Consider the following 25,442-nt stretch of genomic DNA (forward strand, 5'->3'; position numbering starts at 1 on the left):
GGCCTCCTCTCATTTGGGGTCCCCCTTTCCACCTGTGCCTCTTTCTCCTGGGGTTCTTTTGGGGGGGCCGTGGTCTCCATCTCACAGCTTACCTCTTCTTGTGGGGGGTGCTCCTCCTCTCTGGCTTTTCCCCAGGCTGGTCTCCGGACGTCTCTCTTGGGTTGCCCTTGCTGTTCTGTGGTTTTTTTTGGTCTGTGGGGACAGAAAGCATACACGTGACCAAAGTGACGGCAAAAATTACATCTCAAACCCTTATCACATTTTTCTGTTTCATGTTGCATGCTTCCACATTTCTTACAGGAACTTTCACAATTTTCCTTTATGTGCCCATAACGTTGGCACCTTCTGCAGAAGTTTGGCATTCCCGCAAAAAAGAGGTCGCCACACACATTGTTTAATTTAAAACGAGCAGGCGGTAAAAGTATCCCCCCTGGGAGGGTGGGGTCTTTGTTGCACGTGACTTGATATCGCCATTTTGAGGTCCAGACACCACAGTCGTTCATGATTTTTCCTCTGAACTCCACCTTTTTAAAGTAGGCTGCCAGGAACCCATCGATCTCTCTCTGATTTACAAAAGGGGAGTACATCTTCACGACAATCAACTTGGTTTCATCTAGGACGTGCTCGACAATTTGGATACCCTTAAGCCTTGGATCATCTTGCTTTGGAATTTTCATTACTGCATCTAAGAATACGCCTTCCCCTATGAAAGTGCAGTCGTAGATCCTCCGCTTAGGGTAATCCTGGATGGCCAAAATCTCTCGCTTACGAACATTAAGAATCTTGTCGAGCACGTCCTCTATCACGAACCTCATGCCACGTGCATCCGCCGCATCACCTGTGAGAATGACCCGCACAGTGTGTTTAATCCGGGCATAAGCCGGTACCGAACCAGGATCTAGATCTTCATCCATGGTTCATTCGTGTTTTGGTCTGGTTCTCTCCGCTCCAACCAACCAGCCAATTCGCTCAAACCTCTCTCCACCCGAAGGCTTTGAGAGGCGATCGCAACCCGTTACCCTGGGACTAAGCCCTCTCCCCAATAGCAACAAGTGGGTGAAGCCCAGGCAATAAACCTGGGCGATCCCACAAGGCCGAGGAGAGGGGTACCCGAGTACCTTCTGACCAGATCTCCTGTATTACTACACTTGATCTTAGCCAAAAGGCCGAGAAGCGATAACCGTGAAAGGGGCGGGCCCAACAAGGTCCCCTTCATGGGCACTATCACTGCTTGCTGTCAGGGAGGCTGCCAGACAATTTTCCATGCACACTCTGGGCTGGGGGGCAGTCAACCACCAGTACACACAGCAGAACCTAAACCCATACCATTATTGCTAAGCAGCAAGACAGGGGCCCATTGCACTCCCACGGGGCCTTTTTAAATGCAATCCATAACCCGGATTTGCCAGGAACCCTTCTTACTCCTCCTACTTGCATGTGACACTGGGCTTAGGATCTGCATAGGAAACACACACACAAGCACACACCTACCTTTGTTGCCTGCAGATGCCTCCTTGGCTGTCCCCAAACGGTATCAAACCAACACCCACGGGAAGCTGTAAGCATAGAGGACATGCCTGCACCCCATTGGACTTACCTGTGTGGGTTAAATCCGGGTTATTTGACAACCTATGGCGGTGATGGTTCTGCTCAGGCAGAGCAGTGCTGATGCTCCTCATAAAGCTGTCGCTGCTGTGAAGGTTCTAGGTGACATCACAAATCCCTTTGGTTACATACACAACAAAGCTGGGTTGTTGTTGTTTACACTCTGCAAGGCCTGTGGAAGTGAGTGACATCATAGCACTGTAGTTCTGAGGGTTCAAGATGGATGCAACAATCTCCTGTTGCTTCTATGAAGGCCGTAATAGACGACATCACCAAACAGCTCCATAGTCACATACACAGCAAAGGAGAGATGTTGTTTACACCTAGTGATGTCAGTGGTATTGAGTGACATCACAGCACAGTGCTAAGGCTCCTGGGCCTGGACACAGCAGCGGCTGCAATATCTCAACGGAGAATACGTTTATATCTATGTGTGTGTGTGCGCATATATATATATATATATATATATATATATATATATATATATATTTCTCCGCCGAAATCACTTTTAAACCCATTTCCACCTTTTTTTCCCTTCTCTTCCTCTTACTTTTTTTTCACGTTTTTTTACGTTTTTCTCCTTTTCGCCTCTTTTCTGGGCGTATTATTCTTCTTTTTCTTCTTTTTTTTCGTCTAATGCATACCCCATCAGTGCAGCAATGCTTATTCAATACCGCCAGCAGATGGAGACACTGGGGGATAATTTTCTAAGGATTTATACTGATTTTTCCTGTCTGAATTTGTCGCACAGAAAGTTGCAGGCCAAATATGTGTGACATTTCTGCGACTTTAGCTTCTAGAGCATTTTTACAACATTATACATAGGTGCTGAATACATAAAAAGCGACTGTTCAGCGACAGACAAGTCGCATCGGCTGAAAGTAGGCCAGAATGTCAGTCCATGTTGGAGCAGGTTTAGATACAGTCTAAAGCATAGATCTCAAAGTCTGTGCACAGAATTTAGCAAGGGCCTCGCACCTTCTGATGCATCAGGTAGGTGCACAATAGCATAGCCTAACCCTCTGTACTTTGGTCTATATTGATGCGGGACATAGACAGCCAGCTGATGACCAATCCATTAGTGCAATGGATGGCTGGAAGCATTTGTCTTTGCCTTTGCAATACCACAGAAGCAATGCATGGTCAATGTACAGCAATGACACACCTGTGTGAACAGCCAGGAGACCCCCCCCCCCCCCCCCATGTTATGTTACATAGTTACATAGTTAGTACGGTCGAAAAAAGACATATGTCCATCACGTTCAACCAGGGAATTAAGGGGTAGGGGTGTGGCGCGATATTGGGGAAGGGATGAGATTTTATATTTCTTCATAAGCATTAATCTTATTTTGTCAATTAGGAACATTCAGCACCCACCCGCTATCAAGGCAGCTGCCTATCATGTCATGCCCTACCTGCACAGGTGTGCTGGCTACTCAAATGATCCAATTAAGGAGGCCATTTAGTCAGCAGCAGCAGAAGTCCTGTGCCTGGACGCTCCAACAGGGGCCAGACACAAGCAGAAGCAGAAGCAGCAGAAGCAGCAGCAGCACCACCTTTTGTTTTTTGGCTGCAGCAGCAGCAAGGCCCACAGGGCTGGCTAGCTGGCTAGCCAGCAAGCAGGTAGCAATGAAAGTAGGAATCTTTCTTTTTAACCCTGTAAGGGGGTGGTGCACTGTACCCGAAGATACTGCCATATCGGGTCAATGCATAGGGCGACGGAAGCAAGCTTCGAAATCGGCCCCCGTTCTCAAAAATCCATTTAATATATGGTCCCCAGATAGGGGACGTATCAGATATTAAACTGATAAGAACAGATGCTACACTTGATCTTAGCCAAAAGGCCGAGAAGCGATAACCGTGAAAGGGGCGGGCCCAACAAGGTCCCCTTCATGGGCACTATCACTGCTTGCTGTCAGGGAGGCTGCCAGACAATTTTCCATGCACACTCTGGGCTGGGGGGCAGTCAACCACCAGTACACACAGCAGAACCTAAACCCATACCATTATTGCTAAGCAGCAAGACAGGGGCCCATTGCACTCCCACGGGGCCTTTTTAAATGCAATCCATAACCCGGATTTGCCAGGAACCCTTCTTACTCCTCCTACTTGCATGTGACACTGGGCTTAGGATCTGCATAGGAAACACACACACAAGCACACACCTACCTTTGTTGCCTGCAGATGCCTCCTTGGCTGTCCCCAAACGGTATCAAACCAACACCCACGGGAAGCTGTAAGCATAGAGGACATGCCTGCACCCCATTGGACTTACCTGTGTGGGTTAAATCCGGGTTATTTGACAACCTATGGCGGTGATGGTTCTGCTCAGGCAGAGCAGTGCTGATGCTCCTCATAAAGCTGTCGCTGCTGTGAAGGTTCTAGGTGACATCACAAATCCCTTTGGTTACATACACAACAAAGCTGGGTTGTTGTTGTTTACACTCTGCAAGGCCTGTGGAAGTGAGTGACATCATAGCACTGTAGTTCTGAGGGTTCAAGATGGATGCAACAATCTCCTGTTGCTTCTATGAAGGCCGTAATAGACGACATCACCAAACAGCTCCATAGTCACATACACAGCAAAGGAGAGATGTTGTTTACACCTAGTGATGTCAGTGGTATTGAGTGACATCACAGCACAGTGCTAAGGCTTCTGGGCCTGGACACAGCAGCGGCTGCAATATCTCAACGGAGAATACGTTTATATCTATGTGTGTGTGTGCGCATATATATATATATATATATATATATATATATATATATATATATATATATATTTCTCCGCCGAAATCACTTTTAAACCCATTTCCACCTTTTTTTCCCTTCTCTTCCTCTTACTTTTTTTTCACGTTTTTTTACGTTTTTCTCCTTTTCGCCTCTTTTCTGGGCGTATTATTCTTCTTTTTCTTCTTTTTTTTCGTCTAATGCATACCCCATCAGTGCAGCAATGCTTATTCAATACCGCCAGCAGATGGAGACACTGGGGGATAATTTTCTAAGGATTTATACTGATTTTTCCTGTCTGAATTTGTCGCACAGAAAGTTGCAGGCCAAATATGTGTGACATTTCTGCGACTTTAGCTTCTAGAGCATTTTTACAACATTATACATAGGTGCTGAATACATAAAAAGCGACTGTTCAGCGACAGACAAGTCGCATCGGCTGAAAGTAGGCCAGAATGTCAGTCCATGTTGGAGCAGGTTTAGATACAGTCTAAAGCATAGATCTCAAAGTCTGTGCACAGAATTTAGCAAGGGCCTCGCACCTTCTGATGCATCAGGTAGGTGCACAATAGCATAGCCTAACCCTCTGTACTTTGGTCTATATTGATGCGGGACATAGACAGCCAGCTGATGACCAATCCATTAGTGCAATGGATGGCTGGAAGCATTTGTCTTTGCCTTTGCAATACCACAGAAGCAATGCATGGTCAATGTACAGCAATGACACACCTGTGTGAACAGCCAGGAGACCCCCCCATGTTATGTTACATAGTTACATAGTTAGTACGGTCGAAAAAAGACATATGTCCATCACGTTCAACCAGGGAATTAAGGGGTAGGGGTGTGGCGCGATATTGGGGAAGGGATGAGATTTTATATTTCTTCATAAGCATTAATCTTATTTTGTCAATTAGGAACATTCAGCACCCACCCGCTATCAAGGCAGCTGCCTATCATGTCATGCCCTACCTGCACAGGTGTGCTGGCTACTCAAATGATCCAATTAAGGAGGCCATTTAGTCAGCAGCAGCAGAAGTCCTGTGCCTGGACGCTCCAACAGGGGCCAGACACAAGCAGAAGCAGAAGCAGCAGAAGCAGCAGCAGCACCACCTTTTGTTTTTTGGCTGCAGCAGCAGCAAGGCCCACAGGGCTGGCTAGCTGGCTAGCCAGCAAGCAGGTAGCAATGAAAGTAGGAATCTTTCTTTTTAACCCTGTAAGGGGGTGGTGCACTGTACCCGAAGATACTGCCATATCGGGTCAATGCATAGGGCGACGGAAGCAAGCTTCGAAATCGGCCCCCGTTCTCAAAAATCCATTTAATATATGGTCCCCAGATAGGGGACGTATCAGATATTAAACTGATAAGAACAGATACTACACTTGATCTTAGCCAAAAGGCCGAGAAGCGATAACCGTGAAAGGGGCGGGCCCAACAAGGTCCCCTTCATGGGCACTATCACTGCTTGCTGTCAGGGAGGCTGCCAGACAATTTTCCATGCACACTCTGGGCTGGGGGGCAGTCAACCACCAGTACACACAGCAGAACCTAAACCCATACCATTATTGCTAAGCAGCAAGACAGGGGCCCATTGCACTCCCACGGGGCCTTTTTAAATGCAATCCATAACCCGGATTTGCCAGGAACCCTTCTTACTCCTCCTACTTGCATGTGACACTGGGCTTAGGATCTGCATAGGAAACACACACACAAGCACACACCTACCTTTGTTGCCTGCAGATGCCTCCTTGGCTGTCCCCAAACGGTATCAAACCAACACCCACGGGAAGCTGTAAGCATAGAGGACATGCCTGCACCCCATTGGACTTACCTGTGTGGGTTAAATCCGGGTTATTTGACAACCTATGGCGGTGATGGTTCTGCTCAGGCAGAGCAGTGCTGATGCTCCTCATAAAGCTGTCGCTGCTGTGAAGGTTCTAGGTGACATCACAAATCCCTTTGGTTACATACACAACAAAGCTGGGTTGTTGTTGTTTACACTCTGCAAGGCCTGTGGAAGTGAGTGACATCATAGCACTGTAGTTCTGAGGGTTCAAGATGGATGCAACAATCTCCTGTTGCTTCTATGAAGGCCGTAATAGACGACATCACCAAACAGCTCCATAGTCACATACACAGCAAAGGAGAGATGTTGTTTACACCTAGTGATGTCAGTGGTATTGAGTGACATCACAGCACAGTGCTAAGGCTCCTGGGCCTGGACACAGCAGCGGCTGCAATATCTCAACGGAGAATACGTTTATATCTATGTGTGTGTGTGCGCATATATATATATATATATATATATATATATATATATATTTCTCCGCCGAAATCACTTTTAAACCCATTTCCACCTTTTTTTCCCTTCTCTTCCTCTTACTTTTTTTTCACGTTTTTTTACGTTTTTCTCCTTTTCGCCTCTTTTCTGGGCGTATTATTCTTCTTTTTCTTCTTTTTTTTCGTCTAATGCATACCCCATCAGTGCAGCAATGCTTATTCAATACCGCCAGCAGATGGAGACACTGGGGGATAATTTTCTAAGGATTTATACTGATTTTTCCTGTCTGAATTTGTCGCACAGAAAGTTGCAGGCCAAATATGTGTGACATTTCTGCGACTTTAGCTTCTAGAGCATTTTTACAACATTATACATAGGTGCTGAATACATAAAAAGCGACTGTTCAGCGACAGACAAGTCGCATCGGCTGAAAGTAGGCCAGAATGTCAGTCCATGTTGGAGCAGGTTTAGATACAGTCTAAAGCATAGATCTCAAAGTCTGTGCACAGAATTTAGCAAGGGCCTCGCACCTTCTGATGCATCAGGTTGGTGCACAATAGCATAGCCTAACCCTCTGTACTTTGGTCTATATTGATGCGGGACATAGACAGCCAGCTGATGACCAATCCATTAGTGCAATGGATGGCTGGAAGCATTTGTCTTTGCCTTTGCAATACCACAGAAGCAATGCATGGTCAATGTACAGCAATGACACACCTGTGTGAACAGCCAGGAGACCCCCCCCCATGTTATGTTACATAGTTACATAGTTAGTACGGTCGAAAAAAGACATATGTCCATCACGTTCAACCAGGGAATTAAGGGGTAGGGGTGTGGCGCGATATTGGGGAAGGGATGAGATTTTATATTTCTTCATAAGCATTAATCTTATTTTGTCAATTAGGAACATTCAGCACCCACCCGCTATCAAGGCAGCTGCCTATCATGTCATGCCCTACCTGCACAGGTGTGCTGGCTACTCAAATGATCCAATTAAGGAGGCCATTTAGTCAGCAGCAGCAGAAGTCCTGTGCCTGGACGCTCCAACAGGGGCCAGACACAAGCAGAAGCAGAAGCAGCAGAAGCAGCAGCAGCACCACCTTTTGTTTTTTGGCTGCAGCAGCAGCAAGGCCCACAGGGCTGGCTAGCTGGCTAGCCAGCAAGCAGGTAGCAATGAAAGTAGGAATCTTTCTTTTTAACCCTGTAAGGGGGTGGTGCACTGTACCCGAAGATACTGCCATATCGGGTCAATGCATAGGGCGACGGAAGCAAGCTTCGAAATCGGCCCCCGTTCTCAAAAATCCATTTAATATATGGTCCCCAGATAGGGGACGTATCAGATATTAAACTGATAAGAACAGATACTACACTTGATCTTAGCCAAAAGGCCGAGAAGCGATAACCGTGAAAGGGGCGGGCCCAACAAGGTCCCCTTCATGGGCACTATCACTGCTTGCTGTCAGGGAGGCTGCCAGACAATTTTCCATGCACACTCTGGGCTGGGGGGCAGTCAACCACCAGTACACACAGCAGAACCTAAACCCATACCATTATTGCTAAGCAGCAAGACAGGGGCCCATTGCACTCCCACGGGGCCTTTTTAAATGCAATCCATAACCCGGATTTGCCAGGAACCCTTCTTACTCCTCCTACTTGCATGTGACACTGGGCTTAGGATCTGCATAGGAAACACACACACAAGCACACACCTACCTTTGTTGCCTGCAGATGCCTCCTTGGCTGTCCCCAAACGGTATCAAACCAACACCCACGGGAAGCTGTAAGCATAGAGGACATGCCTGCACCCCATTGGACTTACCTGTGTGGGTTAAATCCGGGTTATTTGACAACCTATGGCGGTGATGGTTCTGCTCAGGCAGAGCAGTGCTGATGCTCCTCATAAAGCTGTCGCTGCTGTGAAGGTTCTAGGTGACATCACAAATCCCTTTGGTTACATACACAACAAAGCTGGGTTGTTGTTGTTTACACTCTGCAAGGCCTGTGGAAGTGAGTGACATCATAGCACTGTAGTTCTGAGGGTTCAAGATGGATGCAACAATCTCCTGTTGCTTCTATGAAGGCCGTAATAGACGACATCACCAAACAGCTCCATAGTCACATACACAGCAAAGGAGAGATATTGTTTACACCTAGTGATGTCAGTGGTATTGAGTGACATCACAGCACAGTGCTAAGGCTCCTGGGCCTGGACACAGCAGCGGCTGCAATATCTCAACGGAGAATACGTTTATATCTATGTGTGTGTGTGCGCATATATATATATATATATATATATATATATATATATATATATATATTTCTCCGCCGAAATCACTTTTAAACCCATTTCCACCTTTTTTTCCCTTCTCTTCCTCTTACTTTTTTTTCACGTTTTTTTACGTTTTTCTCCTTTTCGCCTCTTTTCTGGGCGTATTATTCTTCTTTTTCTTCTTTTTTTTCGTCTAATGCATACCCCATCAGTGCAGCAATGCTTATTCAATACCGCCAGCAGATGGAGACACTGGGGGATAATTTTCTAAGGATTTATACTGATTTTTCCTGTCTGAATTTGTCGCACAGAAAGTTGCAGGCCAAATATGTGTGACATTTCTGCGACTTTAGCTTCTAGAGCATTTTTACAACATTATACATAGGTGCTGAATACATAAAAAGCGACTGTTCAGCGACAGACAAGTCGCATCGGCTGAAAGTAGGCCAGAATGTCAGTCCATGTTGGAGCAGGTTTAGATACAGTCTAAAGCATAGATCTCAAAGTCTGTGCACAGAATTTAGCAAGGGCCTCGCACCTTCTGATGCATCAGGTAGGTGCACAATAGCATAGCCTAACCCTCTGTACTTTGGTCTATATTGATGCGGGACATAGACAGCCAGCTGATGACCAATCCATTAGTGCAATGGATGGCTGGAAGCATTTGTCTTTGCCTTTGCAATACCACAGAAGCAATGCATGGTCAATGTACAGCAATGACACACCTGTGTGAACAGCCAGGAGACCCCCCCCCATGTTATGTTACATAGTTACATAGTTAGTACGGTCGAAAAAAGACATATGTCCATCACGTTCAACCAGGGAATTAAGGGGTAGGGGTGTGGCGCGATATTGGGGAAGGGATGAGATTTTATATTTCTTCATAAGCATTAATCTTATTTTGTCAATTAGGAACATTCAGCACCCACCCGCTATCAAGGCAGCTGCCTATCATGTCATGCCCTACCTGCACAGGTGTGCTGGCTACTCAAATGATCCAATTAAGGAGGCCATTTAGTCAGCAGCAGCAGAAGTCCTGTGCCTGGACGCTCCAACAGGGGCCAGACACAAGCAGAAGCAGAAGCAGCAGAAGCAGCACCTTTTGTTTTTTGGCTGCAGCAGCAGCAAGGCCCACAGGGCTGGCTAGCTGGCTAGCCAGCAAGCAGGTAGCAATGAAAGTAGGAATCTTTCTTTTTAACCCTGTAAGGGGGTGGTGCACTGTACCCGAAGATACTGCCATATCGGGTCAATGCATAGGGCGACGGAAGCAAGCTTCGAAATCGGCCCCCGTTCTCAAAAATCCATTTAATATATGGTCCCCAGATAGGGGACGTATCAGATATTAAACTGATAAGAACAGATACTACACTTGATCTTAGCCAAAAGGCCGAGAAGCGATAACCGTGAAAGGGGCGGGCCCAACAAGGTCCCCTTCATGGGCACTATCACTGCTTGCTGTCAGGGAGGCTGCCAGACAATTTTCCATGCACACTCTGGGCTGGGGGGCAGTCAACCACCAGTACACACAGCAGAACCTAAACCCATACCATTATTGCTAAGCAGCAAGACAGGGGCCCATTGCACTCCCACGGGGCCTTTTTAAATGCAATCCATAACCCGGATTTGCCAGGAACCCTTCTTACTCCTCCTACTTGCATGTGACACTGGGCTTAGGATCTGCATAGGAAACACACACACAAGCACACACCTACCTTTGTTGCCTGCAGATGCCTCCTTGGCTGTCCCCAAACGGTATCAAACCAACACCCACGGGAAGCTGTAAGCATAGAGGACATGCCTGCACCTCATTGGACTTACCTGTGTGGGTTAAATCCGGGTTATTTGACAACCTATGGCGGTGATGGTTCTGCTCAGGCAGAGCAGTGCTGATGCTCCTCATAAAGCTGTCGCTGCTGTGAAGGTTCTAGGTGACATCACAAATCCCTTTGGTTACATACACAACAAAGCTGGGTTGTTGTTGTTTACACTCTGCAAGGCCTGTGGAAGTGAGTGACATCATAGCACTGTAGTTCTGAGGGTTCAAGATGGATGCAACAATCTCCTGTTGCTTCTATGAAGGCCGTAATAGACGACATCACCAAACAGCTCCATAGTCACATACACAGCAAAGGAGAGATGTTGTTTACACCTAGTGATGTCAGTGGTATTGAGTGACATCACAGCACAGTGCTAAGGCTTCTGGGCCTGGACACAGCAGCGGCTGCAATATCTCAACGGAGAATACGTTTATATCTATGTGTGTGTGTGCGCATATATATATATATATATATATATATATATATATATATATATTTCTCCGCCGAAATCACTTTTAAACCCATTTCCACCTTTTTTTCCCTTCTCTTCCTCTTACTTTTTTTTCACGTTTTTTTACGTTTTTCTCCTTTTCGCCTCTTTTCTGGGCGTATTATTCTTCTTTTTCTTCTTTTTTTTCGTCTAATGCATACCCCATCAGTGCAGCAATGCTTATTCAATACCGCCAGCAGATGGAGACACTGGGGGATAATTTTCTAAGGATTTATACTGATTTTTCCTGTCTGAATTTGTCGCACAGAAAGTTGCAGGCCAAATATGTGTGACATTTCTGCGACTTTAGCTTCTAGAGCATTTTTACAACATTATACATAGGTGCTGAATACATAAAAAGCGACTGTTCAGCGACAGACAAGTCGCATCGGCTGAAAGTAGGCCAGAATGTCAGTCCATGTTGGAGCAGGTTTAGATACAGTCTAAAGCATAGATCTCAAAGTCTGTGCACAGAATTTAGCAAGGGCCTCGCACCTTCTGATGCATCAGGTAGGTGCACAATAGCATAGCCTAACCCTCTGTACTTTGGTCTATATTGATGCGGGACATAGACAGCCAGCTGATGACCAATCCATTAGTGCAATGGATGGCTGGAAGCATTTGTCTTTGCCTTTGCAATACCACAGAAGCAATGCATGGTCAATGTACAGCAATGACACACCTGTGTGAACAGCCAGGAGACCCCCCCCATGTTATGTTACATAGTTACATAGTTAGTACGGTCGAAAAAAGACATATGTCCATCACGTTCAACCAGGGAATTAAGGGGTAGGGGTGTGGCGCGATATTGGGGAAGGGATGAGATTTTATATTTCTTCATAAGCATTAATCTTATTTTGTCAATTAGGAACATTCAGCACCCACCCGCTATCAAGGCAGCTGCCTATCATGTCATGCCCTACCTGCACAGGTGTGCTGGCTACTCAAATGATCCAATTAAGGAGGCCATTTAGTCAGCAGCAGCAGAAGTCCTGTGCCTGGACGTTCCAACAGGGGCCAGACACAAGCAGAAGCAGAAGCAGCAGAAGCAGCAGCAGCACCACCTTTTGTTTTTTGGCTGCAGCAGCAGCAAGGCCCACAGGGCTGGCTAGCTGGCTAGCCAGCAAGCAGGTAGCAATGAAAGTAGGAATCTTTCTTTTTAACCCTGTAAGGGGGTGGTGCACTGTACCCGAAGATACTGCCATATCGGGTCAATGCATAGGGCGACGGAAGCAAGCTTCGAAATCGGCCCCCGTTCTCAAAAATCCATTTAATATATGGTCCCCAGATAGGGGACGTATCAGATATTAAACTGATAAGAACAGATACTACACTTGATCTTAGCCAAAAGGCCGAGAAGCGATAACCGTGAAAGGGGCGGGCCCAACAAGGTCCCCTTCATGGGCACTATCACTGCTTGCTGTCAGGGAGGCTGCCAGACAATTTTCCATGCACACTCTGGGCTGGGGGGCAGTCAACCACCAGTACACACAGCAGAACCTAAACCCATACCATTATTGCTAAGCAGCAAGACAGGGGCCCATTGCACTCCCACGGGGCCTTTTTAAATGCAATCCATAACCCGGATTTGCCAGGAACCCTTCTTACTCCTCCTACTTGCATGTGACACTGGGCTTAGGATCTGCATAGGAAACACACACACAAGCACACACCTACCTTTGTTGCCTGCAGATGCCTCCTTGGCTGTCCCCAAACGGTATCAAACCAACACCCACGGGAAGCTGTAAGCATAGAGGACATGCCTGCACCCCATTGGACTTACCTGTGTGGGTTAAATCCGGGTTATTTGACAACCTATGGCGGTGATGGTTCTGCTCAGGCAGAGCAGTGCTGATGCTCCTCATAAAGCTGTCGCTGCTGTGAAGGTTCTAGGTGACATCACAAATCCCTTTGGTTACATACACAACAAAGCTGGGTTGTTGTTGTTTACACTCTGCAAGGCCTGTGGAAGTGAGTGACATCATAGCACTGTAGTTCTGAGGGTTCAAGATGGATGCAACAATCTCCTGTTGCTTCTATGAAGGCCGTAATAGACGACATCACCAAACAGCTCCATAGTCACATACACAGCAAAGGAGAGATGTTGTTTACACCTAGTGATGTCAGTGGTATTGAGTGACATCACAGCACAGTGCTAAGGCTCCTGGGCCTGGACACAGCAGCGGCTGCAATATCTCAACGGAGAATACGTTTATATCTATGTGTGTGTGTGCGCATATATATATATATATATATATATATATATATATATATATATATATTTCTCCGCCGAAATCACTTTTAAACCCATTTCCACCTTTTTTTCCCTTCTCTTCCTCTTACTTTTTTTTCACGTTTTTTTACGTTTTTCTCCTTTTCGCCTCTTTTCTGGGCGTATTATTCTTCTTTTTCTTCTTTTTTTTCGTCTAATGCATACCCCATCAGTGCAGCAATGCTTATTCAATACCGCCAGCAGATGGAGACACTGGGGGATAATTTTCTAAGGATTTATACTGATTTTTCCTGTCTGAATTTGTCGCACAGAAAGTTGCAGGCCAAATATGTGTGACATTTCTGCGACTTTAGCTTCTAGAGCATTTTTACAACATTATACATAGGTGCTGAATACATAAAAAGCGACTGTTCAGCGACAGACAAGTCGCATCGGCTGAAAGTAGGCCAGAATGTCAGTCCATGTTGGAGCAGGTTTAGATACAGTCTAAAGCATAGATCTCAAAGTCTGTGCACAGAATTTAGCAAGGGCCTCGCACCTTCTGATGCATCAGGTAGGTGCACAATAGCATAGCCTAACCCTCTGTACTTTGGTCTATATTGATGCGGGACATAGACAGCCAGCTGATGACCAATCCATTAGTGCAATGGATGGCTGGAAGCATTTGTCTTTGCCTTTGCAATACCACAGAAGCAATGCATGGTCAATGTACAGCAATGACACACCTGTGTGAACAGCCAGGAGACCCCCCCCCCCCATGTTATGTTACATAGTTACATAGTTAGTACGGTCGAAAAAAGACATATGTCCATCACGTTCAACCAGGGAATTAAGGGGTAGGGGTGTGGCGCGATATTGGGGAAGGGATGAGATTTTATATTTCTTCATAAGCATTAATCTTATTTTGTCAATTAGGAACATTCAGCACCCACCCGCTATCAAGGCAGCTGCCTATCATGTCATGCCCTACCTGCACAGGTGTGCTGGCTACTCAAATGATCCAATTAAGGAGGCCATTTAGTCAGCAGCAGCAGAAGTCCTGTGCCTGGACGCTCCAACAGGGGCCAGACACAAGCAGAAGCAGAAGCAGCAGAAGCAGCAGCAGCACCACCTTTTGTTTTTTGGCTGCAGCAGCAGCAAGGCCCACAGGGCTGGCTAGCTGGCTAGCCAGCAAGCAGGTAGCAATGAAAGTAGGAATCTTTCTTTTTAACCCTGTAAGGGGGTGGTGCACTGTACCCGAAGATACTGCCATATCGGGTCAATGCATAGGGCGACGGAAGCAAGCTTCGAAATCGGCCCCCGTTCTCAAAAATCCATTTAATATATGGTCCCCAGATAGGGGACGTATCAGATATTAAACTGATAAGAACAGATACTACACTTGATCTTAGCCAAAAGGCCGAGAAGCGATAACCGTGAAAGGGGCGGGCCCAACAAGGTCCCCTTCATGGGCACTATCACTGCTTGCTGTCAGGGAGGCTGCCAGACAATTTTCCATGCACACTCTGGGCTGGGGGGCAGTCAACCACCAGTACACACAGCAGAACCTAAACCCATACCATTATTGCTAAGCAGCAAGACAGGGGCCCATTGCACTCCCACGGGGCCTTTTTAAATGCAATCCATAACCCGGATTTGCCAGGAACCCTTCTTACTCCTCCTACTTGCATGTGACACTGGGCTTAGGATCTGCATAGGAAACACACACACAAGCACACACCTACCTTTGTTGCCTGCAGATGCCTCCTTGGCTGTCCCCAAACGGTATCAAACCAACACCCACGGGAAGCTGTAAGCATAGAGGACATGCCTGCACCCCATTGGACTTACCTGTGTGGGTTAAATCCGGGTTATTTGACAACCTATGGCGGTGATGGTTCTGCTCAGGCAGAGCAGTGCTGATGCTCCTCATAAAGCTGTCGCTGCTGTGAAGGTTCTAGGTGACATCACAAATCCCTTTGGTTACATACACAACAAAGCTGGGTTGTTGTTGTTTACACTCTGCAAGGCCTGTGGAAGTGAGTGACATCATAGCACTGTAGTTCTGAGGGTTCAAGATGGATGCAACAATCTCCTGTTGCTTCTATGAAGGCCGTAATAGACGACATCACCAAACAGCTCCATAGTCACATACACAGCAAAGGAGAGATGTTGTTTACACCTAGTGATGTCAGTGGTATTGAGTGACATCACAGCACAGTGCTAAGGCTCCTGGGCCTGGACACAGCAGCGGCTGCAATATCTCAACGGAGAATACGTTTATATCTATGTGTGTGTGTGCGCATATATATATATATATATATATATATATATATATATATATATATATATATTTCTCCGCCGAAATCACTTTTAAACCCATTTCCACCTTTTTTTCCCTTCTCTTCCTCTTACTTTTTTTTTCACGTTTTTTTACGTTTTTCTCCTTTTCGCCTCTTTTCTGGGCGTATTATTCTTCTTTTTCTTCTTTTTTTTCGTCTAATGCATACCCCATCAGTGCAGCAATGCTTATTCAATACCGCCAGCAGATGGAGACACTGGGGGATAATTTTCTAAGGATTTATACTGATTTTTCCTGTCTGAATTTGTCGCACAGAAAGTTGCAGGCCAAATATGTGTGACATTTCTGCGACTTTAGCTTCTAGAGCATTTTTACAACATTATACATAGGTGCTGAATACATAAAAAGCGACTGTTCAGCGACAGACAAGTCGCATCGGCTGAAAGTAGGCCAGAATGTCAGTCCATGTTGGAGCAGGTTTAGATACAGTCTAAAGCATAGATCTCAAAGTCTGTGCACAGAATTTAGCAAGGGCCTCGCACCTTCTGATGCATCAGGTAGGTGCACAATAGCATAGCCTAACCCTCTGTACTTTGGTCTATATTGATGCGGGACATAGACAGCCAGCTGATGACCAATCCATTAGTGCAATGGATGGCTGGAAGCATTTGTCTTTGCCTTTGCAATACCACAGAAGCAATGCATGGTCAATGTACAGCAATGACACACCTGTGTGAACAGCCAGGAGACCCCCCCCCCCCCCCCCATGTTATGTTACATAGTTACATAGTTAGTACGGTCGAAAAAAGACATATGTCCATCACGTTCAACCAGGGAATTAAGGGGTAGGGGTGTGGCGCGATATTGGGGAAGGGATGAGATTTTATATTTCTTCATAAGCATTAATCTTATTTTGTCAATTAGGAACATTCAGCACCCACCCGCTATCAAGGCAGCTGCCTATCATGTCATGCCCTACCTGCACAGGTGTGCTGGCTACTCAAATGATCCAATTAAGGAGGCCATTTAGTCAGCAGCAGCAGAAGTCCTGTGCCTGGACGCTCCAACAGGGGCCAGACACAAGCAGAAGCAGAAGCAGCAGAAGCAGCAGCAGCACCACCTTTTGTTTTTTGGCTGCAGCAGCAGCAAGGCCCACAGGGCTGGCTAGCTGGCTAGCCAGCAAGCAGGTAGCAATGAAAGTAGGAATCTTTCTTTTTAACCCTGTAAGGGGGTGGTGCACTGTACCCGAAGATACTGCCATATCGGGTCAATGCATAGGGCGACGGAAGCAAGCTTCGAAATCGGCCCCCGTTCTCAAAAATCCATTTAATATATGGTCCCCAGATAGGGGACGTATCAGATATTAAACTGATAAGAACAGATACTACACTTGATCTTAGCCAAAAGGCCGAGAAGCGATAACCGTGAAAGGGGCGGGCCCAACAAGGTCCCCTTCATGGGCACTATCACTGCTTGCTGTCAGGGAGGCTGCCAGACAATTTTCCATGCACACTCTGGGCTGGGGGGCAGTCAACCACCAGTACACACAGCAGAACCTAAACCCATACCATTATTGCTAAGCAGCAAGACAGGGGCCCATTGCACTCCCACGGGGCCTTTTTAAATGCAATCCATAACCCGGATTTGCCAGGAACCCTTCTTACTCCTCCTACTTGCATGTGACACTGGGCTTAGGATCTGCATAGGAAACACACACACAAGCACACACCTACCTTTGTTGCCTGCAGATGCCTCCTTGGCTGTCCCCAAACGGTATCAAACCAACACCCACGGGAAGCTGTAAGCATAGAGGACATGCCTGCACCCCATTGGACTTACCTGTGTGGGTTAAATCCGGGTTATTTGACAACCTATGGCGGTGATGGTTCTGCTCAGGCAGAGCAGTGCTGATGCTCCTCATAAAGCTGTCGCTGCTGTGAAGGTTCTAGGTGACATCACAAATCCCTTTGGTTACATACACAACAAAGCTGGGTTGTTGTTGTTTACACTCTGCAAGGCCTGTGGAAGTGAGTGACATCATAGCACTGTAGTTCTGAGGGTTCAAGATGGATGCAACAATCTCCTGTTGCTTCTATGAAGGCCGTAATAGACGACATCACCAAACAGCTCCATAGTCACATACACAGCAAAGGAGAGATGTTGTTTACACCTAGTGATGTCAGTGGTATTGAGTGACATCACAGCACAGTGCTAAGGCTCCTGGGCCTGGACACAGCAGCGGCTGCAATATCTCAACGGAGAATACGTTTATATCTATGTGTGTGTGTGCGCATATATATATATATATATATATATATATATATATATATATATATATTTCTCCGCCGAAATCACTTTTAAACCCATTTCCACCTTTTTTTCCCTTCTCTTCCTCTTACTTTTTTTTCACGTTTTTTTACGTTTTTCTCCTTTTCGCCTCTTTTCTGGGCGTATTATTCTTCTTTTTCTTCTTTTTTTTCGTCTAATGCATACCCCATCAGTGCAGCAATGCTTATTCAATACCGCCAGCAGATGGAGACACTGGGGGATAATTTTCTAAGGATTTATACTGATTTTTCCTGTCTGAATTTGTCGCACAGAAAGTTGCAGGCCAAATATGTGTGACATTTCTGCGACTTTAGCTTGTAGAGCATTTTTACAACATTATACATAGGTGCTGAATACATAAAAAGCGACTGTTCAGCGACAGACAAGTCGCATCGGCTGAAAGTAGGCCAGAATGTCAGTCCATGTTGGAGCAGGTTTAGATACAGTCTAAAGCATAGATCTCAAAGTCTGTGCACAGAATTTATCAAGGGCCTCGCACCTTCTGATGCATCAGGTAGGTGCACAATAGCATAGCCTAACCCTCTGTACTTTGGTCTATATTGATGCGGGACATAGACAGCCAGCTGATGACCAATCCATTAGTGCAATGGATGGCTGGAAGCATTTGTCTTTGCCTTTGCAATACCACAGAAGCAATGCATGGTCAATGTACAGCAATGACACACCTGTGTGAACAGCCAGGAGACCCCCCCCCCCCCCCCCCCCATGTTATGTTACATAGTTACATAGTTAGTACGGTCGAAAAAAGACATATGTCCATCACGTTCAACCAGGGAATTAAGGGGTAGGGGTGTGGCGCGATATTGGGGAAGGGATGAGATTTTATATTTCTTCATAAGCATTAATCTTATTTTGTCAATTAGGAACATTCAGCACCCACCCGCTATCAAGGCAGCTGCCTATCATGTCATGCCCTACCTGCACAGGTGTGCTGGCTACTCAAATGATCCAATTAAGGAGGCCATTTAGTCAGCAGCAGCAGAAGTCCTGTGCCTGGACGCTCCAACAGGGGCCAGACACAAGCAGAAGCAGAAGCAGCAGAAGCAGCAGCAGCACCACCTTTTGTTTTTTGGCTGCAGCAGCAGCAAGGCCCTCAGGGCTGGCTAGCTGGCTAGCCAGCAAGCAGGTAGCAATGAAAGTAGGAATCTTTCTTTTTAACCCTGTAAGGGGGTGGTGCACTGTACCCGAAGATACTGCCATATCGGGTCAATGCATAGGGCGACGGAAGCAAGCTTCGAAATCGGCCCCCGTTCTCAAAAATCCATTTAATATATGGTCCCCAGATAGGGGACGTATCAGATATTAAACTGATAAGAACAGATACTACACTTGATCTTAGCCAAAAGGCCGAGAAGCGATAACCGTGAAAGGGGCGGGCCCAACAAGGTCCCCTTCATGGGCACTATCACTGCTTGCTGTCAGGGAGGCTGCCAGACAATTTTCCATGCACACTCTGGGCTGGGGGGCAGTCAACCACCAGTACACACAGCAGAACCTAAACCCATACCATTATTGCTAAGCAGCAAGACAGGGGCCCATTGCACTCCCACGGGGCCTTTTTAAATGCAATCCATAACCCGGATTTGCCAGGAACCCTTCTTACTCCTCCTACTTGCATGTGACACTGGGCTTAGGATCTGCATAGGAAACACACACACAAGCACACACCTACCTTTGTTGCCTGCAGATGCCTCCTTGGCTGTCCCCAAACGGTATCAAACCAACACCCACGGGAAGCTGTAAGCATAGAGGACATGCCTGCACCCCATTGGACTTACCTGTGTGGGTTAAATCCGGGTTATTTGACAACCTATGGCGGTGATGGTTCTGCTCAGGCAGAGCAGTGCTGATGCTCCTCATAAAGCTGTCGCTGCTGTGAAGGTTCTAGGTGACATCACAAATCCCTTTGGTTACATACACAACAAAGCTGGGTTGTTGTTGTTTACACTCTGCAAGGCCTGTGGAAGTGAGTGACATCATAGCACTGTAGTTCTGAGGGTTCAAGATGGATGCAACAATCTCCTGTTGCTTCTATGAAGGCCGTAATAGACGACATCACCAAACAGCTCCATAGTCACATACACAGCAAAGGAGAGATGTTGTTTACACCTAGTGATGTCAGTGGTATTGAGTGACATCACAGCACAGTGCTAAGGCTCCTGGGCCTGGACACAGCAGCGGCTGCAATATCTCAACGGAGAATACGTTTATATCTATGTGTGTGTGTGCGCATATATATATATATATATATATATATATATATATATATATATATATATTTCTCCGCCGAAATCACTTTTAAACCCATTTCCACCTTTTTTTCCCTTCTCTTCCTCTTACTTTTTTTTCACGTTTTTTTACGTTTTTCTCCTTTTCGCCTCTTTTCTGGGCGTATTATTCTTCTTTTTCTTCTTTTTTTTCGTCTAATGCATACCCCATCAGTGCAGCAATGCTTATTCAATACCGCCAGCAGATGGAGACACTGGGGGATAATTTTCTAAGGATTTATACTGATTTTTCCTGTCTGAATTTGTCGCACAGAAAGTTGCAGGCCAAATATGTGTGACATTTCTGCGACTTTAGCTTCTAGAGCATTTTTACAACATTATACATAGGTGCTGAATACATAAAAAGCGACTGTTCAGCGACAGACAAGTCGCATCGGCTGAAAGTAGGCCAGAATGTCAGTCCATGTTGGAGCAGGTTTAGATACAGTCTAAAGCATAGATCTCAAAGTCTGTGCACAGAATTTAGCAAGGGCCTCGCACCTTCTGATGCATCAGGTAGGTGCACAATAGCATAGCCTAACCCTCTGTACTTTGGTCTATATTGATGCGGGACATAGACAGCCAGCTGATGACCAATCCATTAGTGCAATGGATGGCTGGAAGCATTTGTCTTTGCCTTTGCAATACCACAGAAGCAGTGCATGGTCAATGTACAGCAATGACACACCTGTGTGAACAGCCAGGAGACCCCCCCCCCCCCCCCCCATGTTATGTTACATAGTTACATAGTTAGTACGGTCGAAAAAAGACATATGTCCATCACGTTCAACCAGGGAATTAAGGGGTAGGGGTGTGGCGCGATATTGGGGAAGGGATGAGATTTTATATTTCTTCATAAGCATTAATCTTATTTTGTCAATTAGGAACATTCAGCACCCACCCGCTATCAAGGCAGCTGCCTATCATGTCATGCCCTACCTGCACAGGTGTGCTGGCTACTCAAATGATCCAATTAAGGAGGCCATTTAGTCAGCAGCAGCAGAAGTCCTGTGCCTGGACGCTCCAACAGGGGCCAGACACAAGCAGAAGCAGAAGCAGCAGAAGCAGCAGCAGCACCACCTTTTGTTTTTTGGCTGCAGCAGCAGCAAGGCCCACAGGGCTGGCTAGCTGGCTAGCCAGCAAGCAGGTAGCAATGAAAGTAGGAATCTTTCTTTTTAACCCTGTAAGGGGGTGGTGCACTGTACCCGAAGATACTGCCATATCGGGTCAATGCATAGGGCGACGGAAGCAAGCTTCGAAATCGGCCCCCGTTCTCAAAAATCCATTTAATATATGGTCCCCAGATAGGGGACGTATCAGATATTAAACTGATAAGAACAGATACTACACTTGATCTTAGCCAAAAGGCCGAGAAGCGATAACCGTGAAAGGGGCGGGCCCAACAAGGTCCCCTTCATGGGCACTATCACTGCTTGCTGTCAGGGAGGCTGCCAGACAATTTTCCATGCACACTCTGGGCTGGGGGGCAGTCAACCACCAGTACACACAGCAGAACCTAAACCCATACCATTATTGCTAAGCAGCAAGACAGGGGCCCATTGCACTCCCACGGGGCCTTTTTAAATGCAATCCATAACCCGGATTTGCCAGGAACCCTTCTTACTCCTCCTACTTGCATGTGACACTGGGCTTAGGATCTGCATAGGAAACACACACACAAGCACACACCTACCTTTGTTGCCTGCAGATGCCTCCTTGGCTGTCCCCAAACGGTATCAAACCAACACCCACGGGAAGCTGTAAGCATAGAGGACATGCCTGCACCCCATTGGACTTACCTGTGTGGGTTAAATCCGGGTTATTTGACAACCTATGGCGGTGATGGTTCTGCTCAGGCAGAGCAGTGCTGATGCTCCTCATAAAGCTGTCGCTGCTGTGAAGGTTCTAGGTGACATCACAAATCCCTTTGGTTACATACACAACAAAGCTGGGTTGTTGTTGTTTACACTCTGCAAGGCCTGTGGAAGTGAGTGACATCATAGCACTGTAGTTCTGAGGGTTCAAGATGGATGCAACAATCTCCTGTTGCTTCTATGAAGGCCGTAATAGACGACATCACCAAACAGCTCCATAGTCACATACACAGCAAAGGAGAGATGTTGTTTACACCTAGTGATGTCAGTGGTATTGAGTGACATCACAGCACAGTGCTAAGGCTCCTGGGCCTGGACACAGCAGCGGCTGCAATATCTCAACGGAGAATACGTTTATATCTATGTGTGTGTGTGCGCATATATATATATATATATATATATATATATATATATATATATATTTCTCCGCCGAAATCACTTTTAAACCCATTTCCACCTTTTTTTCCCTTCTCTTCCTCTTACTTTTTTTTCACGTTTTTTTACGTTTTTCTCCTTTTCGCCTCTTTTCTGGGCGTATTATTCTTCTTTTTCTTCTTTTTTTTCGTCTAATGCATACCCCATCAGTGCAGCAATGCTTATTCAATACCGCCAGCAAGATGGAGACACTGGGGGATAATTTTCTAAGGATTTATACTGATTTTTCCTGTCTGAATTTGTCGCACAGAAAGTTGCAGGCCAAATATGTGTGACATTTCTGCGACTTTAGCTTCTAGAGCATTTTTACAACATTATACATAGGTGCTGAATACATAAAAAGCGACTGTTCAGCGACAGACAAGTCGCATCGGCTGAAAGTAGGCCAGAATGTCAGTCCATGTTGGAGCAGGTTTAGATACAGTCTAAAGCATAGATCTCAAAGTCTGTGCACAGAATTTAGCAAGGGCCTCGCACCTTCTGATGCATCAGGTAGGTGCACAATAGCATAGCCTAACCCTCTGTACTTTGGTCTATATTGATGCGGGACATAGACAGCCAGCTGATGACCAATCCATTAGTGCAATGGATGGCTGGAAGCATTTGTCTTTGCCTTTGCAATACCACAGAAGCAATGCATGGTCAATGTACAGCAATGACACACCTGTGTGAACAGCCAGGAGACCCCCCCCCCCCCCCCCCCCCATGTTATGTTACATAGTTACATAGTTAGTACGGTCGAAAAAAGACATATGTCCATCACGTTCAACCAGGGAATTAAGGGGTAGGGGTGTGGCGCGATATTGGGGAAGGGATGAGATTTTATATTTCTTCATAAGCATTAATCTTATTTTGTCAATTAGGAACATTCAGCACCCACCCGCTATCAAGGCAGCTGCCTATCATGTCATGCCCTACCTGCACAGGTGTGCTGGCTACTCAAATGATCCAATTAAGGAGGCCATTTAGTCAGCAGCAGCAGAAGTCCTGTGCCTGGACGCTCCAACAGGGGCCAGACACAAGCAGAAGCAGAAGCAGCAGAAGCAGCAGCAGCACCACCTTTTGTTTTTTGGCTGCAGCAGCAGCAAGGCCCACAGGGCTGGCTAGCTGGCTAGCCAGCAAGCAGGTAGCAATGAAAGTAGGAATCTTTCTTTTTAACCCTGTAAGGGGGTGGTGCACTGTACCCGAAGATACTGCCATATCGGGTCAATGCATAGGGCGACGGAAGCAAGCTTCGAAATCGGCCCCCGTTCTCAAAAATCCATTTAATATATGGTCCCCAGATAGGGGACGTATCAGATATTAAACTGATAAGAACAGATACTACACTTGATCTTAGCCAAAAGGCCGAGAAGCGATAACCGTGAAAGGGGCGGGCCCAACAAGGTCCCCTTCATGGGCACTATCACTGCTTGCTGTCAGGGAGGCTGCCAGACAATTTTCCATGCACACTCTGGGCTGGGGGGCAGTCAACCACCAGTACACACAGCAGAACCTAAACCCATACCATTATTGCTAAGCAGCAAGACAGGGGCCCATTGCACTCCCACGGGGCCTTTTTAAATGCAATCCATAACCCGGATTTGCCAGGAACCCTTCTTACTCCTCCTACTTGCATGTGACACTGGGCTTAGGATCTGCATAGGAAACACACACACAAGCACACACCTACCTTTGTTGCCTGCAGATGCCTCCTTGGCTGTCCCCAAACGGTATCAAACCAACACCCACGGGAAGCTGTAAGCATAGAGGACATGCCTGCACCCCATTGGACTTACCTGTGTGGGTTAAATCCGGGTTATTTGACAACCTATGGCGGTGATGGTTCTGCTCAGGCAGAGCAGTGCTGATGCTCCTCATAAAGCTGTCGCTGCTGTGAAGGTTCTAGGTGACATCACAAATCCCTTTGGTTACATACACAACAAAGCTGGGTTGTTGTTGTTTACACTCTGCAAGGCCTGTGGAAGTGAGTGACATCATAGCACTGTAGTTCTGAGGGTTCAAGATGGATGCAACAATCTCCTGTTGCTTCTATGAAGGCCGTAATAGACGACATCACCAAACAGCTCCATAGTCACATACACAGCAAAGGAGAGATGTTGTTTACACCTAGTGATGTCAGTGGTATTGAGTGACATCACAGCACAGTGCTAAGGCTCCTGGGCCTGGACACAGCAGCGGCTGCAATATCTCAACGGAGAATACGTTTATATCTATGTGTGTGTGTGCGCATATATATATATATATATATATATATATATATATATATATATATATATATTTCTCCGCCGAAATCACTTTTAAACCCATTTCCACCTTTTTTTCCCTTCTCTTCCTCTTACTTTTTTTTCACGTTTTTTTACGTTTTTCTCCTTTTCGCCTCTTTTCTGGGCGTATTATTCTTCTTTTTCTTCTTTTTTTTCGTCTAATGCATACCCCATCAGTGCAGCAATGCTTATTCAATACCGCCAGCAGATGGAGACACTGGGGGATAATTTTCTAAGGATTTATACTGATTTTTCCTGTCTGAATTTGTCGCACAGAAAGTTGCAGGCCAAATATGTGTGACATTTCTGCGACTTTAGCTTCTAGAGCATTTTTACAACATTATACATAGGTGCTGAATACATAAAAAGCGACTGTTCAGCGACAGACAAGTCGCATCGGCTGAAAGTAGGCCAGAATGTCAGTCCATGTTGGAGCAGGTTTAGATACAGTCTAAAGCATAGATCTCAAAGTCTGTGCACAGAATTTAGCAAGGGCCTCGCACCTTCTGATGCATCAGGTAGGTGCACTATAGCATAGCCTAACCCTCT

At 46.2% G+C, this 25,442-nt stretch overlaps 10 non-coding genes and 1 pseudogene across 10 annotated transcripts; all 11 read right to left on the minus strand.

Annotated features, from left to right (window-relative positions):
• Positions 1 to 1,045: 1,045 nt before the first annotated feature.
• Positions 1,046 to 1,178, minus strand: LOC130320565 (U2 spliceosomal RNA; annotated as a pseudogene).
• Positions 1,179 to 3,270: 2,092 nt separating this feature from the next.
• LOC130320563 (U2 spliceosomal RNA) lies at positions 3,271 to 3,461 on the minus strand. Its single transcript, XR_008866437.1, has one exon. It is a non-coding gene; the product is annotated as a U2 spliceosomal RNA (small nuclear RNA).
• A 2,090-nt stretch (positions 3,462 to 5,551) lies between these two features.
• LOC130320552 (U2 spliceosomal RNA) lies at positions 5,552 to 5,742 on the minus strand. The gene has a single exon (XR_008866427.1). It is a non-coding gene; the product is annotated as a U2 spliceosomal RNA (small nuclear RNA).
• A 2,078-nt stretch (positions 5,743 to 7,820) lies between these two features.
• Positions 7,821 to 8,011, minus strand: LOC130320553 (U2 spliceosomal RNA). Its single transcript, XR_008866428.1, has one exon. It is a non-coding gene; the product is annotated as a U2 spliceosomal RNA (small nuclear RNA).
• A 2,077-nt stretch (positions 8,012 to 10,088) lies between these two features.
• LOC130320554 (U2 spliceosomal RNA) lies at positions 10,089 to 10,279 on the minus strand. The gene has a single exon (XR_008866429.1). It is a non-coding gene; the product is annotated as a U2 spliceosomal RNA (small nuclear RNA).
• Positions 10,280 to 12,360: 2,081 nt separating this feature from the next.
• LOC130320555 (U2 spliceosomal RNA) lies at positions 12,361 to 12,551 on the minus strand. The gene has a single exon (XR_008866430.1). It is a non-coding gene; the product is annotated as a U2 spliceosomal RNA (small nuclear RNA).
• A 2,089-nt stretch (positions 12,552 to 14,640) lies between these two features.
• On the minus strand, positions 14,641 to 14,831 carry LOC130320556 (U2 spliceosomal RNA). The gene has a single exon (XR_008866431.1). It is a non-coding gene; the product is annotated as a U2 spliceosomal RNA (small nuclear RNA).
• Positions 14,832 to 16,930: 2,099 nt separating this feature from the next.
• On the minus strand, positions 16,931 to 17,121 carry LOC130320557 (U2 spliceosomal RNA). The gene has a single exon (XR_008866432.1). It is a non-coding gene; the product is annotated as a U2 spliceosomal RNA (small nuclear RNA).
• A 2,097-nt stretch (positions 17,122 to 19,218) lies between these two features.
• Positions 19,219 to 19,409, minus strand: LOC130320558 (U2 spliceosomal RNA). Its single transcript, XR_008866433.1, has one exon. It is a non-coding gene; the product is annotated as a U2 spliceosomal RNA (small nuclear RNA).
• Positions 19,410 to 21,506: 2,097 nt separating this feature from the next.
• LOC130320561 (U2 spliceosomal RNA) lies at positions 21,507 to 21,697 on the minus strand. Its single transcript, XR_008866435.1, has one exon. It is a non-coding gene; the product is annotated as a U2 spliceosomal RNA (small nuclear RNA).
• Positions 21,698 to 23,794: 2,097 nt separating this feature from the next.
• On the minus strand, positions 23,795 to 23,985 carry LOC130320562 (U2 spliceosomal RNA). The gene has a single exon (XR_008866436.1). It is a non-coding gene; the product is annotated as a U2 spliceosomal RNA (small nuclear RNA).
• Positions 23,986 to 25,442: the final 1,457 nt, after the last annotated feature.

This window comes from Hyla sarda, unplaced genomic scaffold (genome assembly GCF_029499605.1).
Source record: "Hyla sarda isolate aHylSar1 unplaced genomic scaffold, aHylSar1.hap1 scaffold_2200, whole genome shotgun sequence".
Taxonomy (NCBI): Eukaryota; Metazoa; Chordata; class Amphibia; order Anura; family Hylidae; genus Hyla; species Hyla sarda.